Source organism: Bos grunniens, chromosome 5 (assembly GCF_055505025.1).
Source record: "Bos grunniens cultivar Pamir isolate PY7600 chromosome 5, Bosgru_T2T1.0, whole genome shotgun sequence".
NCBI lineage: Eukaryota > Metazoa > Chordata > Mammalia > Artiodactyla > Bovidae > Bos > Bos grunniens.
Genome location: NC_141169.1, coordinates 6,140,633 through 6,167,382, shown reverse-complemented (window position 1 = coordinate 6,167,382; position 26,750 = coordinate 6,140,633). Strand labels below are relative to the sequence as shown.

At 43.7% G+C, this 26,750-nt stretch overlaps 1 long non-coding RNA gene across 19 annotated transcripts in view; it reads left to right on the top strand.

The window, feature by feature from the left end:
* Nucleotides 1–26,750, top strand: part of LOC147371271 (uncharacterized) — a 213,010-nt gene that overhangs the window by 25,005 nt on the left and 161,255 nt on the right. For 12 of the 19 annotated variants that reach the window (XR_015163392.1, XR_015163394.1, XR_015163401.1 and 9 more), the window contains exons 2-3: nucleotides 776–934; nucleotides 10,369–10,537. This is a non-coding gene — a long non-coding RNA (uncharacterized LOC147371271). Of the gene's footprint in view, nucleotides 1–775; nucleotides 935–8,168; nucleotides 8,816–10,368; nucleotides 11,319–12,123; nucleotides 12,250–26,750 lie in introns of those variants that run through there. The other 7 variants (XR_015163404.1, XR_015163405.1, XR_015163403.1 and 4 more) reach the window with 6 other exon arrangements.

Here is a 26,750-nt window from a genome sequence, read left to right as displayed (position 1 = left end):
AAGATGACTTTCATTGACATGAGAATCGAAAGTGCACCAAGTTTCTGTGTGTGTGTGTTTGGGGGGCGGAGGTAAGCATTGGTAAATCTCATTAACTGGAAGTAATATTAAATGAAATCTTTTTACTTTCTGGCAGTGTTTCTGGCACTGGGTCTCACCAACCGTATCCGTTTTCTCCACCTCCATGGTCACCTTCTGGCATTCTTCCTTCCTCAGTCCCTTCTTCTTTCTGCGTGCTCCCAGCACCTCCTCCTCCTCATCTGGCTCAGGATCTTGGAGAGGGTGCTCCTCACCAGTGTGTTCTGTCCTATAGAGAGCCAACCCGCTCCGCCCAGCCCGCCGATTCAAGGGAAACCCTGCCCACCACCTCCGCCTCTGCTTTCTTCCCTCCTTCCATATGCACTTACCTTTTTCCTCCCGGTCCTCTACGCTGGTCTCTGTGCCTGGAGGACAGCTCATCCCTCAGAATGGATTAAGCCTAGAGTTGGCTCCAGACTCTGGCATCTGGAAGGTCTGACCTTCAGCTACATACTCTTCTGTGTGGTCCGTAACTGAGCACTGAGCTCGGGTGGAGGGGAGGTCACTGTTGAAACATCCGTGAGCTCTAAAGTGTGTTATTGCATTAACGCTTTATAGCACTTTGCCTCAGTTGCAGATTAGCCAGTAATTGAATGTTTGCTGTATACCGCTTCAGTGCTACTTTTAAAAATACCATAATATTTAATTCTTACAACAGTCCTTTGAGCTAATATACACACACATTATTTTTAAACAGATAAAGACATAAAGATCAGAAGGTATAAAGAAATGTCCTCCTGGTTACAGAGACAAGTGTGGACCATGGATTTGAACCTGATGCCTTTGACTCAGCATCTCCTTGCCATCAGACCACAAGTGTTCCTCTTCTGTAAAGGACTGTTGCTGTCTACCCACTGTAAGCAAAAAGATCAATGCATCAATGCTATGATCTTTAGACTTCAAATAAAATCATAAAGTCTATTATTTAAGTGAAGTCTTATGGGGGAGCTCAATGGCTAAAGTACAAAGCTGGTCTAAGCAGGTGGAGGGGTTCTGCAGTCGTCTCCATTATTCCCCTGCCTTCCACCCCTGCAGCCCCTCGAAGCCAGCTGAGGAGCACAGCCCAGCAACGCTGCATGGATGTAATCATATATCTGCATCCATTTAACTCAGATGACTCTGAAAGGGCAGGCAGTGGGGGACAGCCATTCTTTCCCCATCAGCCAGCGCCGAGTTCCCTCTCCAGAAGCAATGAGACTACGCTTCCCTGTTCACCTTCTGGTCCTTCCTTATCTGTGTGTAAGCAAATGCATATCTGTTCTTTTTTGTTCTTCTTGGTGAACAGATTGAAACAATTTGCCCTTATGATCTTACTCACTTTCCCAGTCATCCTTGGAATCCCTAAGACCAAAGCAACGTGTTGTTAAGGTGCTTTGATAAGTGGTGGCTGGGCAGTAGGAAGACCAGCAGTCCGGTTTGCCTGGGACTGAGGGATTTCCTGGGGCCCTAGACTTTTAGTGCTAAAACTGCAGCAGTTCAGGGAAACTGGGACAGTCAGCCATGCGGGCATGACATCACAGGAATTGGCCCTGAGGACCACTCTCCAGGGTATCCAGACCACGGCTCCCATAATCTGGCCGGTTAGTCCCTGGTCCCTGGGATCAGGTGCATTGCAGGGAGTTTAGGGAATCCAGTTAACACTGCTCCTTTATTCCTGGCCCTGAACTTGACCTGAAAATCAATGACAAAGGTGCCCATTTCAAGGAGGTTAAAAAGCAATACTGTTTGCTTTTAAAGTATGGTTAGAATGGGCACTATCTTTTTCTTCTATTCTGAAGCTATTTTTAAAAAAATTTCCTTCTTTATGTATTTTATTTTTGGCTGCCCTGGGTCTTGCTGTCGCTCGGGTTTCCTCTGGTTGTGGCGAGTGGGGTTTGGTCTTCCTCGCCGGCCACGGGCCTTTCCTGTTAAGGAGCAGGGCTCTAGGGCACCGGCTCAGCAGTGAGGCCCACGGGCTCAGGCGCGCTGTGGCATGTGGACTCTCCCCAGAGCAGAGACCAAACCTGTGTCCCCTGCACCGTCAGGCAGTCCGAACCACTGGGCTACCAGGGAAGTCCCTGAACCTATTTTTAAGGTTACCTAAGAGAAGTGTTTTTAACATTTTTCTTTTCTTTGGATTTCAGTTATCCTTTACGTGTTTCATTATTGGGCATTAAAGTTGGCAAAAACAAACCAACCAACAAACCACACCCCCACAACTTTTTAATAGTTGCAAAGTGTAGTAGAGCTGTATTATCTGGCAGTGTGATTAAATGGAAAAAGCTTCCAAGTTGCTTATGGACCGTAAGGTATTGGAAAGGTCCTTAAAACTCTGAGAGTCCAAGCTGCTGCTCTGCCTCAGCGGAGATAATTACACCTGCCTGACAGGATTAGCATGATATGTCAAAGTACCTGGCAAACTGCATTTGCTTGATAAATATTCATTTCTTTTCCCCTTGCCGTGTTCAGGTTTCACTTAATCAAATATTCTCATTACCAATTGATAACTTTCTCCTAAAGAATAAAGTATGTTTTCCATTAAAAATGTATCAAACAGCATATAGGCAGAGGAAACTTTTGGGGATGGAAATCTATATTTTGGTCTGGATAATGTTTGATAGTTGCTCAGTCGTGTCTGACTCTTTGAGACCCTGTGGACTGTAGCCTGCCAGGCTCCTCTGTCCTTGAAATTCTCCAGATGAGAATACTGGAGTGGGTTGCCATTTCCTTCTCCAGGGGGTCTTCCCAACCCAGGGATCGAACCTGCATCTCCTGCATTATAGGCGGATTCTTTACCATCTAAGCCACCAGGGAAGTCAAACCCACAACCCTGACATGATTTGCACATGCGGCCTTCTGGAGTCAGACACGCTACCCTTGTGCCACGAGGGCCTAATGGCAACATAGGGGTTCTCCAAGCTATAGACTTAAGATTTATGTATTTTACTGCATGTAAGTTAATCTGCAACTTTACAAAGTATTCAAACATAAAAGTTGTTTATATTGATTTATATGATTCTTTTAAAGCAGGAGAGGAGTCATAATCATAGACTCTGTTGCTACTTTACTCTTAGGGAAGAAATACCATTTAAAAAATTGTATATTTATTTGGCTGGGCTGGGTCTTAGCTGCGGCATGTGGAATCTTTAGCTGTGGCATGCAGTGTTTAGTTCCCTGACCAAGGATGAAACCTGGGCCCCTTGCTATGGGAAAGTCGAGTCTTAGCCCCTGGACAACCAGGGAAGTCCCGAGCAAAACCATTTATTAGAGTGTTTAGTAATTAAAACACTCAGCCTATTACAATTCATACTAATACTATATGTGTGTCTGTATGCATATACAGACACACATTGACTCAATGGACATGAGTTTGAGCAAACTCCCGGAGATGGTGAAGGACTGGGAAGCCTGGTGTGCTGCAGTCCACGAGGTCACATAGAGTCAGACATGACTTAGTGACTGAACAACAACAACAAATACGTATTTTCTATTTACAGAGTAATGAACACTGCTGTATTCTATGTGCAATGGGGAGAAATGTATATTCAAGGTATAAATCAGTTACATTTTGTATTTTCTGTGAAATGTTTGGCAAAATATTGCTTTTTTGCATCTTGTTTTTTGGCTTCCCTGGGAGCCGCAGGAAACCAAGGTTTTGTGGTAGTTTAATTATTATTTAATATTTGGATTTGAGGAAGGTGGCGAAATTCTGTAATCTGTGGATCACTGGCCTGATAAATGATTTTGGAAAAAGCCTTTAGACCCTGGCCCTTGCAGTGTTCACTCATAGACCCCCACTGACAACATTTAGCACAAAGCAATTGGCTTAAAAATGAGACAAACACTGGTGTTTTGCAACTCATTTTTACATTGCACCATTTATTAGAATCTCTTTGCTCTCTTTGTGGCATCCTGTGTTTAGGGAAATAATGTTATCATCTATTTCCAGAAGTGGTTTGGATAACTTCTTGGAAACCCTTCCCACGCGTTTGTATTTTGGTATCTCTCCATTATTTCCCACTCAGGCAGACTGAGCACTGGGAGACTCTCTGGCTCTGGAATGCGCCTGCCTCCCACTTTCACATGCCGGGGACACACGTGGGATCATCTGGAAGGGGAAGGAGGGGGTCATGATATGGAGGGGAAGCTAAATATAGCGTCTGGCTCAACGGGGGGAAATGTAGCCATCACCACCAGCACCGCCACCCCTCCCATCACCTGGTGTTACCGGGAGAGGGGGAGAGGCAAGGGAGCTGCCTGGGGTCCCCCAGAAGATACAGGGCCCAGTGTCGCCCTGGCTGCAGTGGCCGGCGGCCTCAGGACGGTGGTGGGCAGCAAGCCCAGGGAGGAGGCATTCTGTACTGGAGCAGAAGAGTGGAAACCCTAGGCCAGGATGTCTCTGAGAAAATATAAAATGGAGAGATGTGTTCAGTCTATGAAAAGGAGATGATTTTCTTTTCTTTTGGTAGAGAGTTTGTGGATGAATTAGAGATTACTTAAAAAGTAAGCAAGGGGATAAAATGATGACGGATTCTACAAAAAGCAAAAAGTTTACAAGAAAAAAAAATACAGAAAACTACATGATGCAGCTGTGAATAAATATGACACCATCATGATAATATAATACTGAATACTGATCTAACCCAAAAAATGATCGTGGGAAGATGAGTGGAAAAGCGTGTGTGTGTGTGTGCATGTGCCTGAGTGTTGAATTATATGAAAGCTAATTTCTCATTTTCAATAGTAGGGTGTCAATATTGAAAAATCTAATAGGGTCTAAATTGAATCTAATCTAAATCTAATAATCTAATCTACTAGAAAAATCTAGTAGGGTCTAAATTGAAAAATCAAGAACTAGCAGTATAAACATTTAGAGATACGGAGTGAGAAAGAGCTGCAAGAATTGAAAGTAATTGCCCTCAGGAAATAGGGATGAGAGTATAACTTTGATCATTGAAATTAAGTTAAAAATTACCCCAAATTTGTCTCTAGTCATTTCAGCTAATTCGGCTTTTAAAACTAAAGCCTTTCCTGAAGAAATCAAGGTAGGCAGAGACACAGGGCAGCTACCAAGCAAGAATTTTCCTTGAGGGTGGAAAAGAGAGTCCAGAGTTACTAGACCATTCATTAAAGCTGTTGGAGCACAGTCAACTAAAAATGGATTCTGGGGAGAATAAGGACTGGGAAGTGACTTCTGCAGCATGTTATTTCTTCTGGAGGCTGTTCAAGATTGAAATCTGCAGAAAAACATCTCTCCAGATCTCAGGAGCTGGAGAATATAGTCAGAGGACAAAATAGTGGTCAAAATATTTACTCTGTGGATTTCATCCCACCATTAAACTGTGGCCACTTATACCCTTCCCACCTAATCACAGAGTTACTCCACATTTTTTCCCGAATTCCAGATTATTGCAGGGCCCACCCGTGACGGTGCCAGAGTTTCCTCTGGGCAATGCAGAATCATTCCTGCTCCCTCTTATGACTGCCTCCTATCACAGGGCTAGAAACCTGGGAACAACGTTTCCAGAATCCCTTGCCGCAGGGTCCCAGTTAGATTCTGTCACTGGGCGGCACTTGTGAGAGACCTGGAGGTAGAAATGACACACTTTGTTCCTCCAGCTGCGGGGGCTTTACTGGATATGAGATTTTGCAGCAACCTCTAGGTGACACCCTGGGCACCATTATTGTGATGTTGCTGGTAGCTGTCATCACTGATTATAGTTACCTCGGGATTCAGGCAACTTCTTCTTTCTCTGAAAGCAAAGGCAAACCCGAGAACTAGTGATGTTTCGCCTTAAACCTTAGATTCACCAAGACCTAGCCTCGAATCCTGACTCTTCATTTTTAAAAACTATGTAACCTTGGGTTAGGATTTTTTTTTTTAATTCTTGATTTATGTTTTTTCAACTGTAGAATAGGGGTAACACTATTTATTTTATAAATGATGAGGAATAAATATAATAGGTGTAAAAATGCCCAGCAGAAGACTTGTCACCAGAGTGCTGCTGCTGCTGCTAAGTCGCTTCAGTCGTGTCCGACTCTGTGCGGCCCCTTAGACGACAGCCCACCAGGGATTCTAGGTATTCAGTAAATGGTATCTGTTGCTGTGGTTATTTTCATCCTCTGTGTGCCACCTGCCACTGTTATTTCCTCCATAGCTTCTGTGCAGTCAGCGGGCAAGAAGCCCAAGTGCAGAGTACTGGGTTGAGCAGCTGGGGTAGTTCTCCCACTTCTCCTTCCATAAACTTCTTTTATATAAAGCTGGAATGGTCACATTTCCTCTTCTCTTTGCTTAAGAGCATAAACCTCAAAGCCTGCCAGATACCCAGACTTGTCTGTAGGAAACCAGGACTGATCAAGTCGGCTGTGACCTTGGCACACGTTTCCCTTTTTTTTTTTTGTCTTTCTTAGTTTGCTTCTTTCTATAACCCAGAGAGCTCAGTGGCCCCGCCCCTTTTCTTCATGTGATGAGCTGACATTTGATTGATATCCTTGGCTCTGCTGCTCTTGGGGGCTCAGTCACTTCCTCCTACTATCCTGAGGTCTCCATGCTTGACCTAGACTCATTCTTACGCATTCGGGGCTTTCACAACAAATCTCGTTGCCAGGTGGAACCCTTTCTAGGCGAAGTTGTAGAATTCCTGATTTGTAGAATTGTTTTCCCATCCCCTCTTTTTTATGTGAAACACCAGAAGTTCCACTGATGAGCCCTATAGTGATTTTTCTCCCCTCATTGATTTTAAAAAATTGTACCGTTTCACTACATGGTACGTCAAGCACTTTAAGATATATAATTAATTAAAGTGTTTACTGAAACTGACAAGTAGGCAAAATAAATGCAAACCAAGTAGGAAATCTATAGAAATAGCCTGAGAACAGCCATCTCTGCATGAGCTGACTTAAGCCGAAAGTCTAAGACACAGGAGTCCTGAGGATAGGGGAGGTAGCCCGTGAAGACATGGAGGTCACCTCATTAAACATACAGTTTCTACTTCCCTCTTGCTTACAACTACAGATTCCTAGAAGAAATTTCTAGCCTCTCTCTGTCTTCTGGAAATACGGACAAACAGGAAGAGAGGGGAAAAAATGAATTTATAGAGTTAAAATTGTCATATCATGATGTAGTCCATTTCTGATTGCTTTTCTTTCTGTTCTGCATTTCCAAAAGGCTCACAATAGAAAGACGTCCTAGGGGAAGGCAAGGTGCCATGGGGGAAAGGCCTGGCACATGTCTCTTCCCTGTCCTTCATCAGAGACCCTAGCTCTAGGGTGATGGCCTGTGATGCTGTGATAAATAGGGTCTGCTTTCTTGCCTAGCAACCTATAACTAAAAACGAATATAAACAAAGCATCTTCACTAAGAATTGTTTTTTTTTTTCAATGAAAAATATAAAATGACTGTGATTTTAAAATACAGGATTTATGCAGGAAGCTTAAATTAAAACCCCAAATAATCAAACACATGCTTCTTTTCCCTGTTACGATAAGAAGGGACAGAAGAAAGTTTTCTATTTGTGGTCACTGTGCTGGCCCAGTTTGTCTCTTTGACAGCTTTCTTTAGTTGTTAATTTTGGATGTGGTCTGCAGCTCTCATAATTCGCCATTGTTCACAGTATTTTGGTGACTTTTAAAAGCCTTCATGATGCTCAGGTGGGGCGTCAGAACAGAGACCGGGATGAGTGAGGGCATCATTGTTTTGTCAGGGACAGGAGTTGGGAGGGAGGCAAACTAGAGTCTGTGGGCCAAATCCAGCCTGCCAGCTGTTATGGATAAAGTTTTATTGGAACCCAGCCATGTCCATTTGCTTCCATATTGTCTATGGCTTTTTCTGCATTGTTAACAATGGCAAAACTGAGTAGTAGTGACAGAGATCATCTGACCCAAAAAGCCAAAAGCATTTACTATCTGACCCTTCATAGAAAAAGTTTTCCCACTCTGGTCCGGGATGAAGTGTTGGTGCAGCCGGAGTCCCATTAGCTGGTGGATGAGTGTGCCAGACTGGGTGAAATTGAGCCGAGTGCTAAATTTGATTCTTAAAGTGTTTTGTGACATGTTGTATTACTGAAAACTGTGAATTGCTTGTAAAATGTCATATTGTTTGTTTCCCATAGATACAGTCATTCAGTTATTCAGTCACTCGTGGTTCAAGCAGATGTTTACATTCATATCACCCTACGTGAGTTTGATGAAGTTTCAGTATTCGTTGAAGTGATTGAGCTGCCCTTGCTAGCACCTAGATGTCAAGCAAATGACTCTGAAAATGAAACTCCTTTTCCTTCTGATGAGATGGAAGTATTTTAAGAAGATTTGAAGGATGAAGAACCTCTATGATTTTGTGAGAAACAGGAACATTAGAATATAAGATTACTTATAATTAGGCAAGTTGACATTATGAAATAAAAATATTGGGTTGGCCAAAAAGTTCCCTTGGGTTCCCGCCAACCTAATACTATGCTTTCAAAAAGCATCTTCATGCCCATGTCTTCCCAGTTGTTCCCCTAAGGACAGACATTATGAAGTAGTGAATGAGAAGTGAAAGATCTGGTGCCTGATCCACATGGGTCTGAATTCTGGTTCTGCCATTATTAGCTGTGTGGTCTTGGACAAGTTCCTTAACCTGTGTGTGTGTGTTTCCTCATCAGGATGGGGAACACGTGTACACCCGTGGTGGATGCATGTTGATGTATGGCAAAACCACTACAGTATTGTAAAATTAAAAAAGAAATAATAATAATAAAAAAGGATAAAAAAAAAGAAATATCATTTGCAAGCCCCCTGCCCCCCCCAAAAAAGAATGATAATAGTACTTACCTCACGGGGTTGCTGTGAGGATTCATTGAGATGAGGCAGGCAAAGACTTAGTTCTGTGCCGGTGCTAAGTTAGCTGTTGTATTTCTAGTCCCCTCTCAGAAAATTCAACCAGCTCTGCCAGAATCTTAATTTCCTGTACTTTCTTCTCAAAATCCCCCCTGAATTTACCTGAGATGTCAAAGCCAGGGCTGTGTGCCTGCGTCATGTGGAGACCCTCCTTGGATTAGGGGCAGGTGTGATCTCTACGGAAACAAGAGCCCGGGTGGCAGACAGAACCCTGAAATTATCTGAGCTAGCTGCTCATATCCTGGCTGTCAGTCTTCCCGGGAGAGAATCGTGTGAGTCACAGAGAGAAGAGGACCATCTCTGTGTGACTGAACCATCACCAATGGCTTGCCTATCCCAGGAATGGGTCTCTGTCTTTGTTCAATACAAGTTTTTACCTGTCTCATTGTTCTTCTGACTCGGGCCTGTCTTTAGTTCTTGCATCTGGAAAAATCTCTGACCGAAGGAGTTATAAGCTGCCCCCTTGGCTGGCATGAGGTCCAGTCTACCAGACTTGGGATGTTTTGCTGTCATCGTTCACGCGTGAAGCTGTGCCTGTGGTACTTTTGGGTCTGTCATCGTTCACGCATGAAGATGTACCTATGGTACTTTTGGGTCTGTGTGTCAGTCATCTTCAGGTCTTTCTTATCTTTCTGTCACCTCCTTTTCCTAAAAGCACAGATGGTAGGATTCAAAAGAGCTTATGCGGGCGTTGGAGAAGCCGAACCATTCCTTTCGGTGTAGAAAACTTCCCGGTAGGTAGTGAACTCCCCGTCCACCCGTCCTTCGGTCCACCCGTCTGCTGTGATGCTGTGAGATATTAAACCTGGCTTCTGTTTTACCTAAAACTCTCCTCTTAGCTTTCCTCACCTCCTCCTTCATGCTCCTTTTTTCTTTTGTGTTAAATGGGAATAATAACCATTCGTCTAGTCATCTTTGTCTGGAGTCATTTCTTACTGCCACCTGCCCTCTGCAGTCTCCTTCACACCACACAGACATTGTTGGATAAACGGAAGTGCTGTGATCAGGTTTGCGGTGACGTTTGTCATGCTGCATATGTGAAAATGTTCATTACCATGTCTAGCAGAGCACAGGTGTTTCTCGGTTCCTCGTATCTGTTTTCTGGGTCTCGCTGTGCGTCACAGACATAGAATTGTGCCTCAGAAAACTTGGGGTGGAGTCTGAGCTCTGTCACTTAGTAGCTGTGACACCTCAAGCAGGTTATGTCATTGACTTCCCCAAACTGCAGTTTTTCATCGATCACATGAGGAAAACCGTGCTGCATCGTTAGGGAGATCAAATGAAAATATATGAAAAATGCATTCTAAACTGTAAAGAGTGATACAGTTGTATAATAGTACATAGATGGTGGTGACTATTTGACAATTGCAGCCACTTTCAGTTGAAAATGATAATAAAAATTATTTAATGATTTTTGTTTTTGCTTTCGTTCAGCTTTGCTCAGTGGCCTCGGGACACTCACCTAAATGTTAATAAAAGAGGAGAGCGCTTGACCTTGCTTTATAATCAGAGCAAAGGCACACTGCAGTCTGTCACATCCAGCAAATGCACTGCGTGCTTTCAGACTTCCGCTGGGGTGAAGTGGCTGTGGCGGGCACAGCAGGTGAGCACGCACGCCGGTTCACTCCATTACTGCCCTGGGGCCGTGTGCTGAGGGTGAAAAGCCCAAGGGGAGACAGGGCTCCAGTGTAACCAGAGGAGAGAAGCTGGCTAAGTGCTTGGCCTGGCCAGGCTTTCCCTGTTGCCTCAGTCTAAAAGGGGCCAGTCGCTCAAATTACCCAGCTGTTTGCCCTTGGTCTCTGATCGGCTTTGCAGTGGGAGGAGGGGTGAGCAGGTGGGAGGTCTGCTGCTCCTCCTCCTCCAGTTCAGGAAACTGCGGGGAGAGTGCAAGGTGACGTGAGTCACCAGTAAGAGACACTTGCTCTCCCCAAGGCTTTCTTTCCCTGAGCATACAGGAGACACTTTCAATGTCCCGAACTCTGGAGAAAACCACTGGATCAACGTCATCCTCATCTCACGCGCCATGTTCATTCGACCTCATTTTTCAGCTGATGGTTTGGAGGCTGAAGGTCAGCACAGGACTCGACAGAGAGAGGAGAAAAGACAGAGAATGTATATGGGAGAATGTAGTATGCTAAGAAGGGTACCTGTCCGGGTGGGCTAAGTGTCTTAGAAGTAGGAAGACTCTCTGGAAGGCAGGTACCTGGTGTTTTTGGCAAGGCCAAGCCTTGTTTGGGGCCAGGTGAAACAGCTGAGTGTCATGGATTCATACTAGAAATTGGGTAAAAATAAAAAGTCACTCTGAATATCAAACATGCAGCGGATCTAGGACATTTTAAGACACCATTGAGGGTACTTTACAAATGCACTTTTATTTAATCCGCATAGAAATATTACGAGAAAACTTTCAGATGAATAAACACAGGTTTGATTCTGAAGTCTGCTTTTTCTTTAGCTTCATGTATAGAAAATCAGGCTAAGGTATGTCTTTTAAATTCAATTCCTCTGCTGCTTTAGTTGTGAGAATTTATCCTTACCCAAAGGCACTGTGGCTGCAAATGACCCTGCTCATTGATATTCTGATGTTTCTCCTGCCACATAAGTTTGGATTGCCCCACTCCTTGAAGATAGCCATGGCCAGGTGACTTATTTTGAGTAATATAGCGTGAGTGGCTGGTGTCACCTTTAGGTAAAAGTATATAAGAGCCCATGAGAAATTCACCACAGTTTCTTCTAATGGCCACTGTTAGCCCTCCAGCTGGTAAAGTATCTGAAACTAGGAAGGAAACACAGAGTGGAACCTCGATTCATTTAGTGTAAGAAATAATACAGTTTAATTATTAAAACCCCTAGATTTTAGATTGTTACTGCAGCGTAGCCTAACCTGTCCTGACTGATACAAGCAGGAAATAATTTTCCTATTATTCATGATTTCAAAAGGTGTGTTCATAGGGAAGAGAAAGACTGGAGAAAGGCCTGATTGGAGTAAGAAAGAATGTAGAAACTAAACAACTCATCTATTTTGTTGGTATTTTTAACCGGTGAACATGTTTTAACTTGTGTACACATTTTAGGTGGTGGATAATTTCTGAAGAATTGAAGATAATAGCTTAATTTGCTTGGGCTGCTATAGCAAAGTACCATAGTCAGGGTAGCTTAACCAACAGAAGATTAATCTTGTCTTCTTAGAGTCCTGGAGGCTAGCAGTCCAAGATCACGGTATCAGCTGGGCTGGTTTCTTCGAGGCCTCTCTCCTTGGTTTCTGGACGACCATCTTCACAGTCTTCTGTCTGTATGTGTCTGTGCCCTAATGGCCTTTACTTTTTTCCATAATGATACCAGTTATATCAGATTTGGGCCCATCATAATGATCTCATTTAATCTTAAGTACTTCTTTGAAGACCCATCTCCAGGTACATTCTGAGGTACTAGGGGTTAGGACTTCAGTGTATGAATTTTGGGGGACACAATTCAGCCCATAACAACTATGGAATAATCCCTGTTACATAATGTATCCTCAGAAAACGGTTCAAATAATGACTTGCTTGTTTTGCTTCAGCCAAACATGTCCTATATATTTCACTCTGGCCAGGCACCCTCAGCAGCCTCTGCTGCTGCTGCTGCTGCTAAGTCACTTCAGTCGTGTCCGACTCTGTGCGACCCTATAGATGGCAGCCCACCAGGCTCCCCCGTCCCTGGGATTCTCTAGGCAAGAACACTGGAGTGGGTTGCCATTGCCTTCTCCAATGCATGAAAGTGAAAAGTGAAAGTGAAGTCACTCAGTCATGTCCGACTCTTAGCAACCCCATGGACTGCAGCCCACCAGGCTCCTCTGTCCATGGAATTTTCCAGGCAAGAGTACTGGAGTTGGGTGCCATTACCTTCTCCGCAGAAGCCTCTACCTCAGAGCAACTGCAGTGCTTCGTCAGTCTTTTCACCCCACTCCAAATGATCCTGGGTGGCACAGAACTTTAAAGGAATTGTGAGGAGGGTGCTCCTAGTCCCATTAAACTATTTATCGGCTGGACTGTGTCTTAGTTGTTATATGTGGGATCTTTGATCTTTGTTTCAGCATGTGGGATCTAGTTCCCTGACTGGGGCTAGAGCCTGGGCCTCCTGCACTGGGAGCTCGGAGTCTTAGCCACTGGGCCACAAGGGAGGTCCCTACTAGTTCAGTTTTCTCTTTTTGGTTGCACAGGGCCTTTGCTGCTGCTTTTGGGCTATCTCGTTGCAGGGCACAGGCTGTAGGCCCGTGGGCTCAGGAGTTGCAGGGCACAGGCTTAGTTACCCCACGCCATGTGGGATCTTCCGGTATCAGGGATGGCACCCATGTCCCTTGCGTTGGCAGGCAGGCTCCTATCCACTGTACCACCAGAGAAGTCCTCTCCGAGTTCCATTTTAATAGCTAAGGACTGGAACTTAGAGATGTTAAGTGACTTATCCTAGGTTACACTGCTGATTTGCGTCTATGAATTCTGAGAACCTGGAATTGTCTTTCCATCGATGCTGCAGCCGTGGCTAAGTCGCTTCAGTCGTGTCCGACTCTCTGCATCCCCCTAGACGGCAGCCCACCAGGCTCCCCTGTCCCTGGGATTCTCCAGGCAAGAACACTGGAGTGGGGTGCCATTGCCTTCTCCATGTCTTTCATTAGGTTGTAGCTAATCTGCACTAATAGAATTTGGGCTTTAAATGGAAGAGAGGGTATGAAAGGTTCTCAGAGATTAGCAGAATGGGTAGGAAGAGCGAAGAGATCATTCCAAGTACATGGAGCAGCGTGAGCGAAGGTAGACTCAGGAAGGGTGAAGGGGCTCCTTACCATTACCCACGGTTCGCCCACCCTCTAATCTGTAGGACGCTGCATGTGATGGTCCATGTGAGGGCTCACCACGAGTCCTCATGTTGAGGTTGGGCTGAAGGTGCCTCTCTAGATAATCCAGGAAAAAAATAAGGTGTCTTGGATGTGTCATCAATTTATTTACTGGCTCATTGGGAAAGCCATAATGATTATTCACCAGCCAGTTGATATTTGTAAAATGGTTTGCCCTCATTTTGATTTGATTTCTCTCTAGCAAACTAGTTCAGGGCAGTCACCGCAAGTTACTCAGCTCACCAAGGAAACATTTAAAGATATAAAGGTATTAAATAAATGTGCCCAGGGAGGCTAAGAGCAAGAGCTAGGATTAAGAATCGGAAACTTCAGAGACCTCCTCTGTTTTTGCCTCTGGGGCTGGCTTTTTCCACAATCAGGCTTCTGGGAAACTGAATGATGAGGGGATTCCACGAAGAGCATGGCATTTTCTATAACCCTTTATTAAAAATGCAAGTCATCAAGTTAGAAGAAAGGCATACCAGGGAAGCGGGGAGGCCCACACTGTGGACCCATAGCAAGGGTCCTAGACTGGGCTCCCTGTAACACATTCTTATTGACGGCCATGAAAAGATTCAGCGTCTTGAATGAGACAGCTGCTTGTACAGAGGCGTTTTTTATGAGCTGACAAGTTAGCCAAGAACAAAGCACATTTGTAGGAAGCAAATCGTTGCCAGTTTTAATCTGAGCTTTTCATTCAGCTGTGGCCGGAGACAATTGAGTTTTTAATGTTCCGCGTGAAGTTCCTCATTTCGGATTTTGGTCAGAACAAGGCCTGGGATTTGGTTTGGCTTAGGTGCTCCATTTTCAAAATGTCACTGAAATCAATGCGAACAAAAGCCATGCTGGTTGTTTTCATTTCCTGCCGATCATAACTTCTCCAGGGGACAGGGTCTGGACAAACAAAGCTGCCTCCGTGGAGGATGTTTATGCTTCTCACTCCAAGACCGAGCCTGAAGAGAGGAGATAGCGATTGACATGTTATGATGTGAAATGATTCAGAGGCCACGCAGAGATGAGAATTAAGTGGAGGTCCTGGGTGGGAACCCACTGGGGTCTAGAGGAGTTGGAGGAAACGGCTCTGAGCCACTCTGGTGAGAGTGAAGAACTGCCTCTAATCTAGCTTCTTTGGGAGAGATGTTTTTCCCAGGAAAATTTTCCAGATAAGGAATTTCCAAAGAAATGCTTTTAGGATTGCTTTAAAAGAAATTCAGTTGACAATGTATTGTACACTTCCTTGCCTTATCAACAAAGAGTGTAGACCATAGCAGGCCCTCTTGGTGACCAAGGGTACTCACTGCCTCCTCTGGCTTTACTGTAAGGACCTCTCAGGGCTCCTGAGTTGCCCGTCACTGAACAAGTTCACTGCGGGGGAAGCTGCAGGTTGGCTGTGTGATGGTTGGATGTCCCTGGAGATTTGTATTTTTATTCTGGACTATGAGTGGAATTTTCATTAGAATCTTAAAGGCAGTATCTGAGAGTACCCAAATCCTGCTATGGGGGGATGATAATCATTTACCAAGTCAACTAAGTTAGCATTTCAATAGGTCAATGAGATTGATTTGACCAGTATTACCTTCTTATTTGCTTCCTAGATGGCACTAGTGGTAAAGAACCTTCCTGCCAATGCAGGAGATGTAGGAGACATGAGTTTGATCCCTGGGTCGGGAAGATCCCCCGGAGAAGGAAATGGCAACCCACTTCACTATCATTGCCTGGAGAATCCCATGGGCAGAGGAGCCCAGAGGGCTGCGGTCCATAGGGTCACAAAGAGTTGGACAGGCCTGAAGTGACAGCACGCACGCAGCTTCTCACTAGAGAGTTGATTCGGGACCTCAGAGATTCCTGTCACCTGGCGCTTTTCACTATTTGCTCTTCATATACATGTAGCAAGGGCCTTAAACATCGCTGCTGTGTTTGCATAATGTCTAGTTATTACAATACAACTCAGTCCAGGACAACACAGACCCTAAAAACTGTAACAGAAATTTGCTGCTTTTCACCATACTCACTGAACAATCATTTATCTCTTTTAAACTGTCTTCAAACTATTGCCGTCTCCTTCAGGGTTCTGCCTTATGAAGGGTGAACCTTCCACCTCCCTAGCTTCCCAAACACATAATCAGTAACCCCCCGAGTTGAATTACTCTGCTGATGTTGGGATCCAGTCTGCCCTGAAAACATGTAGCCTGTGGGCTACCTGACCTTACTTGTCTTAACACTTTAATAATAAAGAGAATGGAGATTTATTTCCATCTGCAGTTTTGGGTGGGAAAAATTGGTTTGTGGCTGAATGCCACTGCAAAAACCTCTCTTCCCCAGGAAAAAAAGTAACCTGAATTTGTCATCTTTCCAGCAATTCTGCTTTGAAATAATCTGCTTTTGATCCTATGGGATACAATCAATACTTTTGACTTATTTCAAATTATTGCTTTTCCAGTAGTTAATACTTCTGACAATTTTTAACTGTGCAATATTTTTCTACTGGTAGGCTGTGATATCTATTTTTCATTGTTTTCTGATTCTTGTCTATTTGTTGAAAGCCCTAGATGAGAGACAGTATTCTTCATGATTTTAGTTGATTGATTGTTACAACTTTATTAAATCAAAGGGCCTTAATCTAAGGGTGTGATGGGCTGAATAATGGCCCCAAAATATATTGAGCCCCAATCCTTGGAACCTGTAATTGTTACCTTATGTGGAAAAGGGGCCTTATTAGATGTGAATAAGTTGAGGGTCTTGAGATGGGAAGGTTACCTTGGATTATCCAGGAGGACCTTAAATGCAGTGATGTGTGTTTTTACAAGAGAGAGGCAGAGGGAGATTTGACACAGATAGAAGAGGAGAAGGTAAGGTGACCATAGCAACTGAGATTGGGTGATGTGGCTGTAAGTCAAGGATTGTCGGCAGCCCCCAGAAACTGGAAGAGGCAAGGAACACATTCTGCTTTGGAGTCTCCAGAGGGAGCTTGGCCCTGTTGGCTAACCCCTTGGATTTATCCCAGTGATATTGATTTCAGACTTCTGGCCTTCACAACTGAGAAAGAAGACATCCAAGTTAATCACCAAACTTGTGGTAATTTGTTACAGAGGCCATAGGAAACTAATACGAAGGGTAAATGAGCTGCTCTTCAATTTGGTTTGGAGAGATGCGGTCATCTGCAACACATTCTCACAATGTACTGAGTTTTGTGTTAGACCACATGGAAGGCAGAGGAGAAAAAAAAAACGTAGTTCTTCCTTCAAGAGCTTTGTGTCATAGCTGGGGAGACAAGATGGCATTCATGAGACACGAGCAGGGGGTGCAGGGTATGAGTGAGTCCTATGTGTTGAGTTGTTCAGCTGTGTCCGCTCTTTGCAACCCCACTGACTGTAGCCCACCAGGCTCCTCTGTCCATGGGATTCTCTAGGCAAGAGTACTGGAGTGGGTTGCCATGCTCACCTCCAAGGGATCTTCCCAACTCAGGGATTGAACCCGAGTGTCTTATGTCTCCTGCACCGGCAGACGAGTTCTTTACCACTAGTGCCACCTGGGAATCATTAAATGCTTTATAGGCTCAAAAGAACTGATGCAGTTCAAAGGAGAGGTTGATGAATCAATCGGTAATATAGAGAAGTTTCTCTGAAAGAGGGGTAATGGGGAGAGTTTGCAGGCAGGGAGCAGGAAGGGGAGCATTCCTGTAGAGGAGAGGATGCATGAGGTAGAGGTGGAACCGCCCCTGGTAAGCACGGTGAGACCAGGGGCATGTTCACGCCGGCCAGCACAGATCCCCACCACCTGTCACAGTGCCTGCACATGAAAGCTGCTCTCTCAGTGTTTGCTAAATAAACAGGCGATGTTTTGTGGAATGTCACCATTCTGGAGCAGCTGGTCTGTAAGGACATACTTTGGGAAATGGGGAATTAGTCTGAGTTTGTAGGGTGGGGTTATTCCTGAAGGGCATCGGAAGCCAGTGAGAAGAAAGTCAAAGTATCAGAGTTACTGTCATACTAAAGGTATTAAATTGTTCTTTTCAAACGTTTGAAAAGGTGTTTAAGAAGCACTTGTTCCTAGCAGTTTTCTTTCCTCTTAAAAAAACAAAACAAAACACAGAAAAATCTCCCCAGATCTCCAGTCTTCCTGTGACACTGGCATGAAAAATACATAAAATTATTAATAATCTGACAATCTCACCACTCTGTTTGAATTGCATTAGTTTCACCTGGAAAGGGGAGCTATCGATGGGCTTTTCAGAACCCAGTACCAGCCCCCTGCCTGAGGATCATGTCCCACACATTGTGGTTTCTGAAAACCACAGGCTGTCTATGGCGCTCTGCTTCTTCCTTCTCCTTCCCTGAGCTGGACGACAAATGCTGGCAGTTTGACCAGGATAGCTGGCCAAACGCTGGCTTTTTTCTTCTTGGTGATGCACTGAAGGCATTAACCAGCTTCCAAATGATAAGAAACTTAGGGATTTTGAAGGCCAAACCCAAGTTCCTTTTCCCAGAAGGGGGCTTCCGTTCTTTGAAAGGCAGAGTGCTAGCCATTCAGTGCCACCTTCTGTTTCCATGGTGACAGGCCCCATTGCCCTATCACAGACACGGGAACTCTCGTTTGCATAATGAAATTATCCTGGCTGCTGGTGGGGCCTCTCTTACCTGTGGGGCTGTCCATCTCTTATAGACACTGTCTCTTTACAAAATAAGATGGTAGCAATGTCTATCATACAGCTGTCACATCTGGTTCATCAATTAATTCTGAATTGTACTTAACAAAGATCTTTCTTTCCCTGATGATTATTTATCAAAATCAGCTCAGTTCAGTCGCTCAGTCGTGTCCAGCTCTTTGTGACCCCATGAATCACAGCACACCAGGCCTCCCTGTCCATCACCAACTCCTGGAGTTTACACAAGCTCATGTCCATTGAGTCGGTGATGCCATCCAGCCATCTCATCCTCTGTCGTCCCCTTCTCCTCCTGCCCCCAATCCCTCCCAGCATCAGAGTCTTTTCCAATGAGTCAACTCTTCGCATGAGGTGGCCAAAGTACTGGAGTATCAGCTTTAGCATCATTCCTTCCAAAGAAATCCCAGGGCTGATCTCCTTCAGAATGGACTGGTTGGATCTCCTTGCAGTCCAAGGGACTCTCAAGAGTCTTCTCCAACACCACAGTTCAAAAGCATCAGTTCTTCGGCGCTCAGCTTTCTTCACAGTCCAACTCTCACATCCATACACGACTACAGGAAAAACCATAGCCTTGACTAGACGGACCTTTGTTGGCAAAGTAATGTCTCTGCTTTTGAATATGCTATCTAGGTTGGTCATAACTTTTCTTCCAAAGAGTAAGCGTCTTTTAATTTCATGGCTGCAGTCACCATCTGCAGTGATTTTGGAGCCCCAAAAAATAAAGTCTGACACTGTTTCCACTGTTTCTCCATCTATTTCCCATGAAGTGATGGGACCAGATGCCATAATCTTTGTTTTCTGAATGTTGAGTTTTAAGCCAACTTTTTCAGTCTCCTCTTTCACCTTCATCAAGAGGCTTTTTAGTTCCAAAGTATACTAAAATCCAACAAAATAAAATTCTTGTTTTAGCTTATACTCCCTTACATGCAGCTTCATATCTCTTGCTCTTGATCACTAGGCTACCTTCCTGTCAGCCAATAAAAATGCTTAATTCTTCAGAATCCTGAAACAAGCAAGCAAATAAGCAAACTCTTCCCTCAATTCTTCTGACCTGTCCTATTACCATTGTACTTTTCTCATTCTCTCATTGTCAGAGTTAATAAAGCCTAGGAGAAGGCAATGGCACCCCACTCCAGAACTCTTGCCTGGAAAATCCCATGGACGGAGGAGCCTGGTGGGCTGCAGTCCATGGGGTTGCTGGGAGTCGGACACGACTGAGCAACTTCACTTTCACTTTTCAGTTTCATGCATTGAAGAAGGAAATGGCAAGCCACTGCAGTGTTCTTGCCTGGAGAATCCCAGGGACGGGGGAGCAGCAGCAGCAGTGGATTCAGGAGGTCTCAGACTATTAGTGAGCTGGCTTCTGACTGCAAACCTTTTTGTTGACCCATACCGTGTTTCCTCCCTGCCCGAATATTTAAACATTGGGAGATTTGCATAAAAATTTGTATTTCTCTTTCTCTTAACACATTGGGGAACTGGCAACACTGGGCCACATTTGTACATGACAGCAGTCTCTTAGAATTGAGTTTGTTTTTCTGTCTTTGGACAGGGTGTGGGCTCTCTGCAGACCCTGTAATCCACTCCCCCTGCTCCCTGTTGTCTGCAGCTCTTAGGTGACGTGTCCGTTACTGTGTATCACTGCCTTGCGATCTTATTTTCCTTGTACACAGAAATCTCTATCTGTACCAATGCTTCTGTCTACTATGGGAAGTAGAATGTCGATCCAGAGGGCTGCAGATCTTGTACTCAGCTGTTTTACTTTTGTGTGTTATCTGCTTGGCTCCTTTGCCATGTGGGTTTGCAGCCCCTGAATTGTACCACACTTTGTCCGCCTCTATGATTCTTCAGCTCGTTGTTAAATTGTTCCTTTTCATCCACTGTCACTCGTCCTAACGGTCACTTCTCACTTGGTAGATCCGATGGCCTTTTGCTGGTTGTCTTTCTCAAAGCCTGTCTACCTGCCCTTTCCCCTCACTTTTGCTCCATCCTAAACTGCCTTTCTCAGTGACTGAACTGACATCCCCTGGAATCCCCTGAGACCTCTTCTTACCTCCAACACTGTCTTTTTTCCTCCATTTATTTGTTTAATTGAAGTATAGTTGATTTTCATGGTTGTGTTAGTTTCGGGTGTGTAGCAAAGTGATTCAGGCATACATTCATGTATCTGTTCTCTTTCAGTATCTTTTCTTGTAGGTTACTAGAAAATATTGAGTATAGTTCTCTGTGCTGCACAGTAGGTCCTTGTTGGTTATCTATTTCATATATACTAATGTGTATTTGTTAATTTCAAACTCCTAATTTATCCCCACCCACCTTTTTCCCCTTTGGTAACCATCAGATTTTTCCTATATTTATGGGTCTATTTCTGTTCTGTATATAAGTTCATTTGTATCATTTATTTTTTAGATTCTACATATAAATTGTATCACATGGTGTTTGTCTGTCTTTGTCTAGCTTTCTTCACCTAGTATGATCATCTCTAGGCCCATCCATGTTGTGGCAAATGGCATTATTTCATTCTTTGGTTATGGCTGAGTGTGTGTGTGTGTGTGTGTGTGTGTATAAATATGTACTCCTTTATCCTTTCACCTGTTGATGAACATTTAGGCTGCTTCCGTGTCTTGGCTATTGTAAACAGTGCTGCAGTGAACACTGGGGAGTATGTTCATTCTTCAAACTACACTTTTCTCTGGATATGTGCCCAGCAGTGGGATTGCAAGATCGTATGGAAGCTCTGTTTCTAGTTTCTTAAGGAATCTCCACACTGTTCTCCATAGTGGTCGCACCAATTTACATTCCCACCAGCAGTGTAGGAGGGTTCCCTTTTCTCCACACCCTCTCCAGCATTTATTATTTGTATACTTTTGGTGGTGGCCATTCTGACTGGTGTGAGGTGATACCTCATTATAGTTTTGAGTTACATTTCTCTAATAATTAGCGATGTTGAGCATTTTTTCATGTGCCTTTTGACCATTTAAACACTGTTTCATAATGTTACATCTAAGATCCTTTCACTTTCATATACATGGTCTGAGAGTTTTCTTTGTGTCAAGGTTCTGATGATTTCTTCTGCGTGGATGACTTCCAATTCCATCCTGTCCTCTGACGTCGCTTCTGAGTCCTCATCCTGCAGACAGCTCCACTGGGGTGTGGGTCCCTACCAGCCCCTGAATCTCCTGCTCACACACCTACCGGATTAGCTTCATTGCTTCTTTCTCTGAATGACACGATTGTCCTTCCAGTTTCTCAGGTACAAGACATTAATCCATGTCTGATCAGTCTGAGTATTTTTTCTTTCTTTTCTCTCCCATGATTACTGTCTATTCAAGTCCCTGATACCTCTTTTTAAAAATTATTTGTTTCATTATTTTTTTTTGTTTGTTTCATTATTTTAGTCTCTCTCTCCTTCAATCTATTATATATACTTCTGCTTGACTAATTTAACCTAAAAAATTCGTTCATTGTTTCATTTATTAATTCATACAATAACTACATAAATCCTGTAAAATGTGTCATTTTTTTCCTCTTAAAATGTCATCTGTTTCTCTGTACTGCTAACAGAATCAAGATCATGTTGTTTATCGTGGTTTGGGAGCCCTATGCTATCTGCCCCCATCCTCTCTTTCTAGTCATCCCCCGCTACTCCCAGGTATAAATCTTTACTCCTTAAGTTAGTGTCTTGGAGCTTATAAGCATAAAACCCTAGAGTCTGCCTTGATTGAATTTCAGTTCTGCTACTTGCTGACTGTGTGACCTTAATTAAGTCACTTAATTTCTAAACCTCAGTTTCTTTATTTGCTTAATCCATAGATTTATTTGAAGATTAAAAAAAATAAGCCTTGTAATACAATACTGGTGCACAGTAAGAGCACAAGAAGTGTTTGATGCTACTATCCAGCCAATTCGTGGTTTGTTGTACATTCTCATGTTATTTTTTTCATCCTGGATTGCTTGCCTCTGTCTAACTCCCTCTATGTATCTAAATCCTGATCATCTTTAAGCCCAGGTCAGAGCTGGTAGAGCCTCCCACAAAGCTGTTTCTGATCCTACAGGTAGAAATATTCTCTTGCGTCCTTAGTGGAGACAGTAACACTTTTTACTTTGCAGCACTGTATTTATATACCAGGGCTTCCCAGGTAGCTAGTGGTAAAGAACCTGCCTGCCAATGCAGGAGATGTAAGAGACATGAGTTCAGTCCCTGGGTTGGGAAGATCCCCTGGAGAAGGGATGGCAACCCACTCCGTTATTCTTGCCTGGAAAATCTCACGGACAGAGGAACCTGGTGGGCTACAGTCCACAGGGTTGCAAAGAGCTGGACACGACTGAAGCAACTCAGCACGAGCACGCGTTTATATACCAGTCTCATCTAACCCACAGTACAGGAAGCTCGTTGATTTTGGGATCTGAATCATGTCTTTGCTGCCCATGTCACCCAAGGTACCTTGTACAAAATAGATGCTCAGTAACTATTTGCTGAATGAATAAACATTCATCTGAGTGGATATTTCCTTATAGTTCTCTATTTTCATTCATTCAAGAAAACAGGAAGAAGTGTCCATCATTAGATTTGAGAAGTGTAGCATATTTTTCAGTGATTTCCCCCCCCCGTTACTCCTGTGCTATGGGTGTAACACAGGCGTCTTTTGAGAAACTCATGTATCTATTGATTTATTCAAAATGTATATCCCACCTTCTTTTTAAAAGCATTTGAAACAGCATACATATTAAACCTAATGTAAAATAGGACAATTATGTCTAAAAAGAGAACAGAGGTCATCTCAAAGAGTTAGGAAGCAGATGTTACCAGACACCTGGGATGAGTTAACTGCTATACTTGGTAACTGGATTTGGCTTTGTTTCTTGGCAGCTAAAACTGAAACAAAACACATTGAGTTATTCATTCAGCAAACATTTGTTGAATATCTTTGATAAATGGGACACTGTGCTAACAGTGGAGATTCTAAAATGAGTAAGTCTGAGTCCCTGGCTTTAGCACATCACTTAGACGTGAGTTAAGTGATTGGAGGTGGATACAGGGAGCAACAGGGACTCGGAAAAGGGCTCCGAGGATGTTTGTGATGAGGAGAGTTAGGGCCAGCTCCTGGAAGAGGAGAGACTTTCACCAGACTGGTCCATGTGGGAAGATCCTTCTTGGTATAAGTCACAGCACACAGAGAAACAGTGAGGCCTCCAAGGATGAGTTTGCTGAGTGAAGTTGTGGGAGCAAGATCCGTGGGATTTCCAGGCAAAAATATTGGAGTGAGTTGCTTTTTCCTTCTCCAGGAGATCTTATCGACCCAGGATTGAAATCGGATCTCCTGCGTTGCAGGTGGATTCTTTACTGACTGAACTACCAAGGAAGCCCAGACCTTACCTTGCAATCAAAGAAATGTCAAAAGATCTCCTGTCATATTTTAAAAGCACTATCCATGTATCTGAGCTTTTTTGTTTTTAGTGCTTAGTAATTGTCCTTGTAAATAAGAAGGGTGTGATTCTTTATTGACTGTGTTTTCTGTTATTCCAGGGTAATCCACTGCAAGTTGTTGGTCTAGTTCACGCTTGTTTTTATACTTTTCTCATGTGTATTTAATACAAACCCAATCTTTATGTTATATTAGACATAATTTACAAACTTTCACTTCTTCTGGGATTCTTTATGAAGAACATGTGAAACATGTCTTAAAAAGAACAGACTCACCAAAGGGAATGTAAATGAATGGAATCCTTTCTGAGACTGACCAGGGATCACCACAGGAAGATTCCTGATTTATTTGGCCTCAGTTTCTCCAAATGCTGGAGAGAGTTAGAGACATTGAGGTAAAGTGGGAAGATCATTGTGCCTGCTTATAGCTCATCACAGAAAAGTGATACATAGTTAATGACCTTTTGTGACAACCTTATTCTTACAATTTAATGGGGCCATATGTGCCCTGCAGTGACAGATGGTCCCAATCTGCTGTTGCCAGATAATGGCTTGTTTAGAGGCTCAGGGTGACTGTGTGACAAGTCTGGGCTGGACCAGCTGTTTTGCCTGCAACTAAAGTGTGGTCTTGCTGAATGAATGCAGACAGCAGACTAAATGATATATTTCTACTGCATGGAAGTATTCATAATTTTTCTGGCAGGAGAACCTATTAGTATATTTCTTCACCATCCTTCTTCCCATCTCCCCCCTCCCCTAAAAAGCACTGGTCCAGGTCAGGGCACTTGGATTTTAATTTCATCCCATGGCTAACTAGCTGTGTAACCATGGATACATCACATAAATTCTCTAAGCTCCTGTTTCCTAAAATGGATCTGAGTTAGATCATCTTTGAGATCTTCTAAAATTTTGCTCTTTTGAATCTTAGAATCCAAATTGTGGGCCATAATGATTCATATTCATCAGCTTACCGAATGTTAGGCTCTCTCCTAAGCGCAAACTAGTATTACCTTTTTTTAAACAACCACAGTGGCCCTAGGTGGCCCTTATCGTTATTCGTCATCATTTTAAAGATGGAGAACCCAAGTGACAGACAGACAAATGAATTGCCTGCAGTCAAGTGGCTGGGCCAAGGTGCAGCTGGAGTTTGACCCGGTCCATGTTCTCTATCTCCGTGCTATACTGCACACTGGTGTGAGCTGAGAAAGAAGGGCAAGAAAGAACCAAGATGAAGCAAATCAACAGATGGTTTTCGTGGTATCTGTGTGTGTTTTCATCTGTTTCGCTGTGTTCGTGATGCCTTGGTGTATATGCCCTAGTCCATTTCAGGACCCCACCACGCAGGCACTTGCCTCCCCTGTGGCCCTGAGCAAGTCCTGAAGAATCAGGCTGCTGGGTTCCCATGGTGTGCAGCATTGGGGCAGTGTGGTATGGGGTAGCGCTTAAGTATGAGAAAACGCCTTTTCCTGGAAGAAAAGCAAAGAATCCACAGTACTGCCAATATATCTCTGTGTGCTTAAGTTGCGTGTACGGATTTGTCATCTCTTAAGCCCATTTTATTTTAGTTCACATTTCTGAAACCGCTCATTATATTAGCCTTATGTTTCCTGGTCATATGAATTTTGAGACAGTGATCCCTTTCTGTGAAGAATGACTTCATTCTCCTCATAGAAAAATTACTTTGGCATTTGAGCAAATAAGAATTAAATGGAAACCCAAGACGTTTCTCTGATTGTGGTAAGCTCTTCCACCCAGCAGCTCTGCAGTGTCTTGCTATGGAGGTTGAGTTGTATTTTTTTCCTCTAGGCTCAGATCTATTTTAAGAATATAATATAAGTATTGTTTAAATAAGTCCTTCCCCACCAAGTAGAGGATAAAAGCCTTGGTCATACTGTAGAAGGAAGGCTAGATATTCAGGTGACCTTAAGATTAGAGAATTGACTCTACTAAATTTAGGTCAGTTTGATTTTTGACTGGGATTTGAGTCTCAAGAGGCATTAAAAAAAGAAAACGTTTGTGGATGTTGCCAAATACAGTCGCTGATAGGTTCTGGAAAGAAGGTAATCTCACGTCAGGCCTTCTGTGTGTTAGGCTGATCACTTGTTTACTCTGGTCACTTGTTCTCTAATCTGGCACGGTTATGTTCAGTCTCTCCTCTGTCGGGCATGGAGTGGGGGGACAGAAGACTCCTTAAAGGCCTGCAGAGAGGGGTGGAGGTGGTGGTGTTTCATTGGTGTTTCAGCGGTCCAGAAAAAAACCAGCCCCAGGGCATGCAGGTAATAGCAGAAAATCATCTGAATTAGAGAAGAGCGAACTGAGTCCAAAGCAGGGCTGGTCACTCCATTTCCTGAGGTTTGAGGCAAGCTAGGCTAGGATGAGATATATGAAATTGACATTTTAAATTTAGAAAATGATTTTCTGTAGGCATCAGCTAACACAGATAGCTGTGTAAATTAGTGAAGTATATCATTGTCGGTGTCTCAGACCCACAGTTCGTAGCAGACCAATGATTACATTATAGATCAGTTATATTGATGTGTCTGGCCAGGTCAATGAAGTTGGTGTACCATGCGCACTGACTATGGAATATTCCATTCAGATTAGTGCTCTCTGCCCTTCCAGCGTGATGTCAGTCCCAGCAGTCCTGACATTTGGGGTCAGTCAATTCTCTATTGTTGAGGAGACTGCCCTATGCATTATAGAGCGTTTAACAACATCCTTGGCCTCCACTTACTAGATGCCAGTTGCATCCTCCAATATGACAACCAAAGATGTCTCCAGTTGTCGCCAAATGTCCCCTGGGGTACAGAATTGCCCTCCTCTCTCACTGAGAACCACTACATCAGATTCACACTCATCCA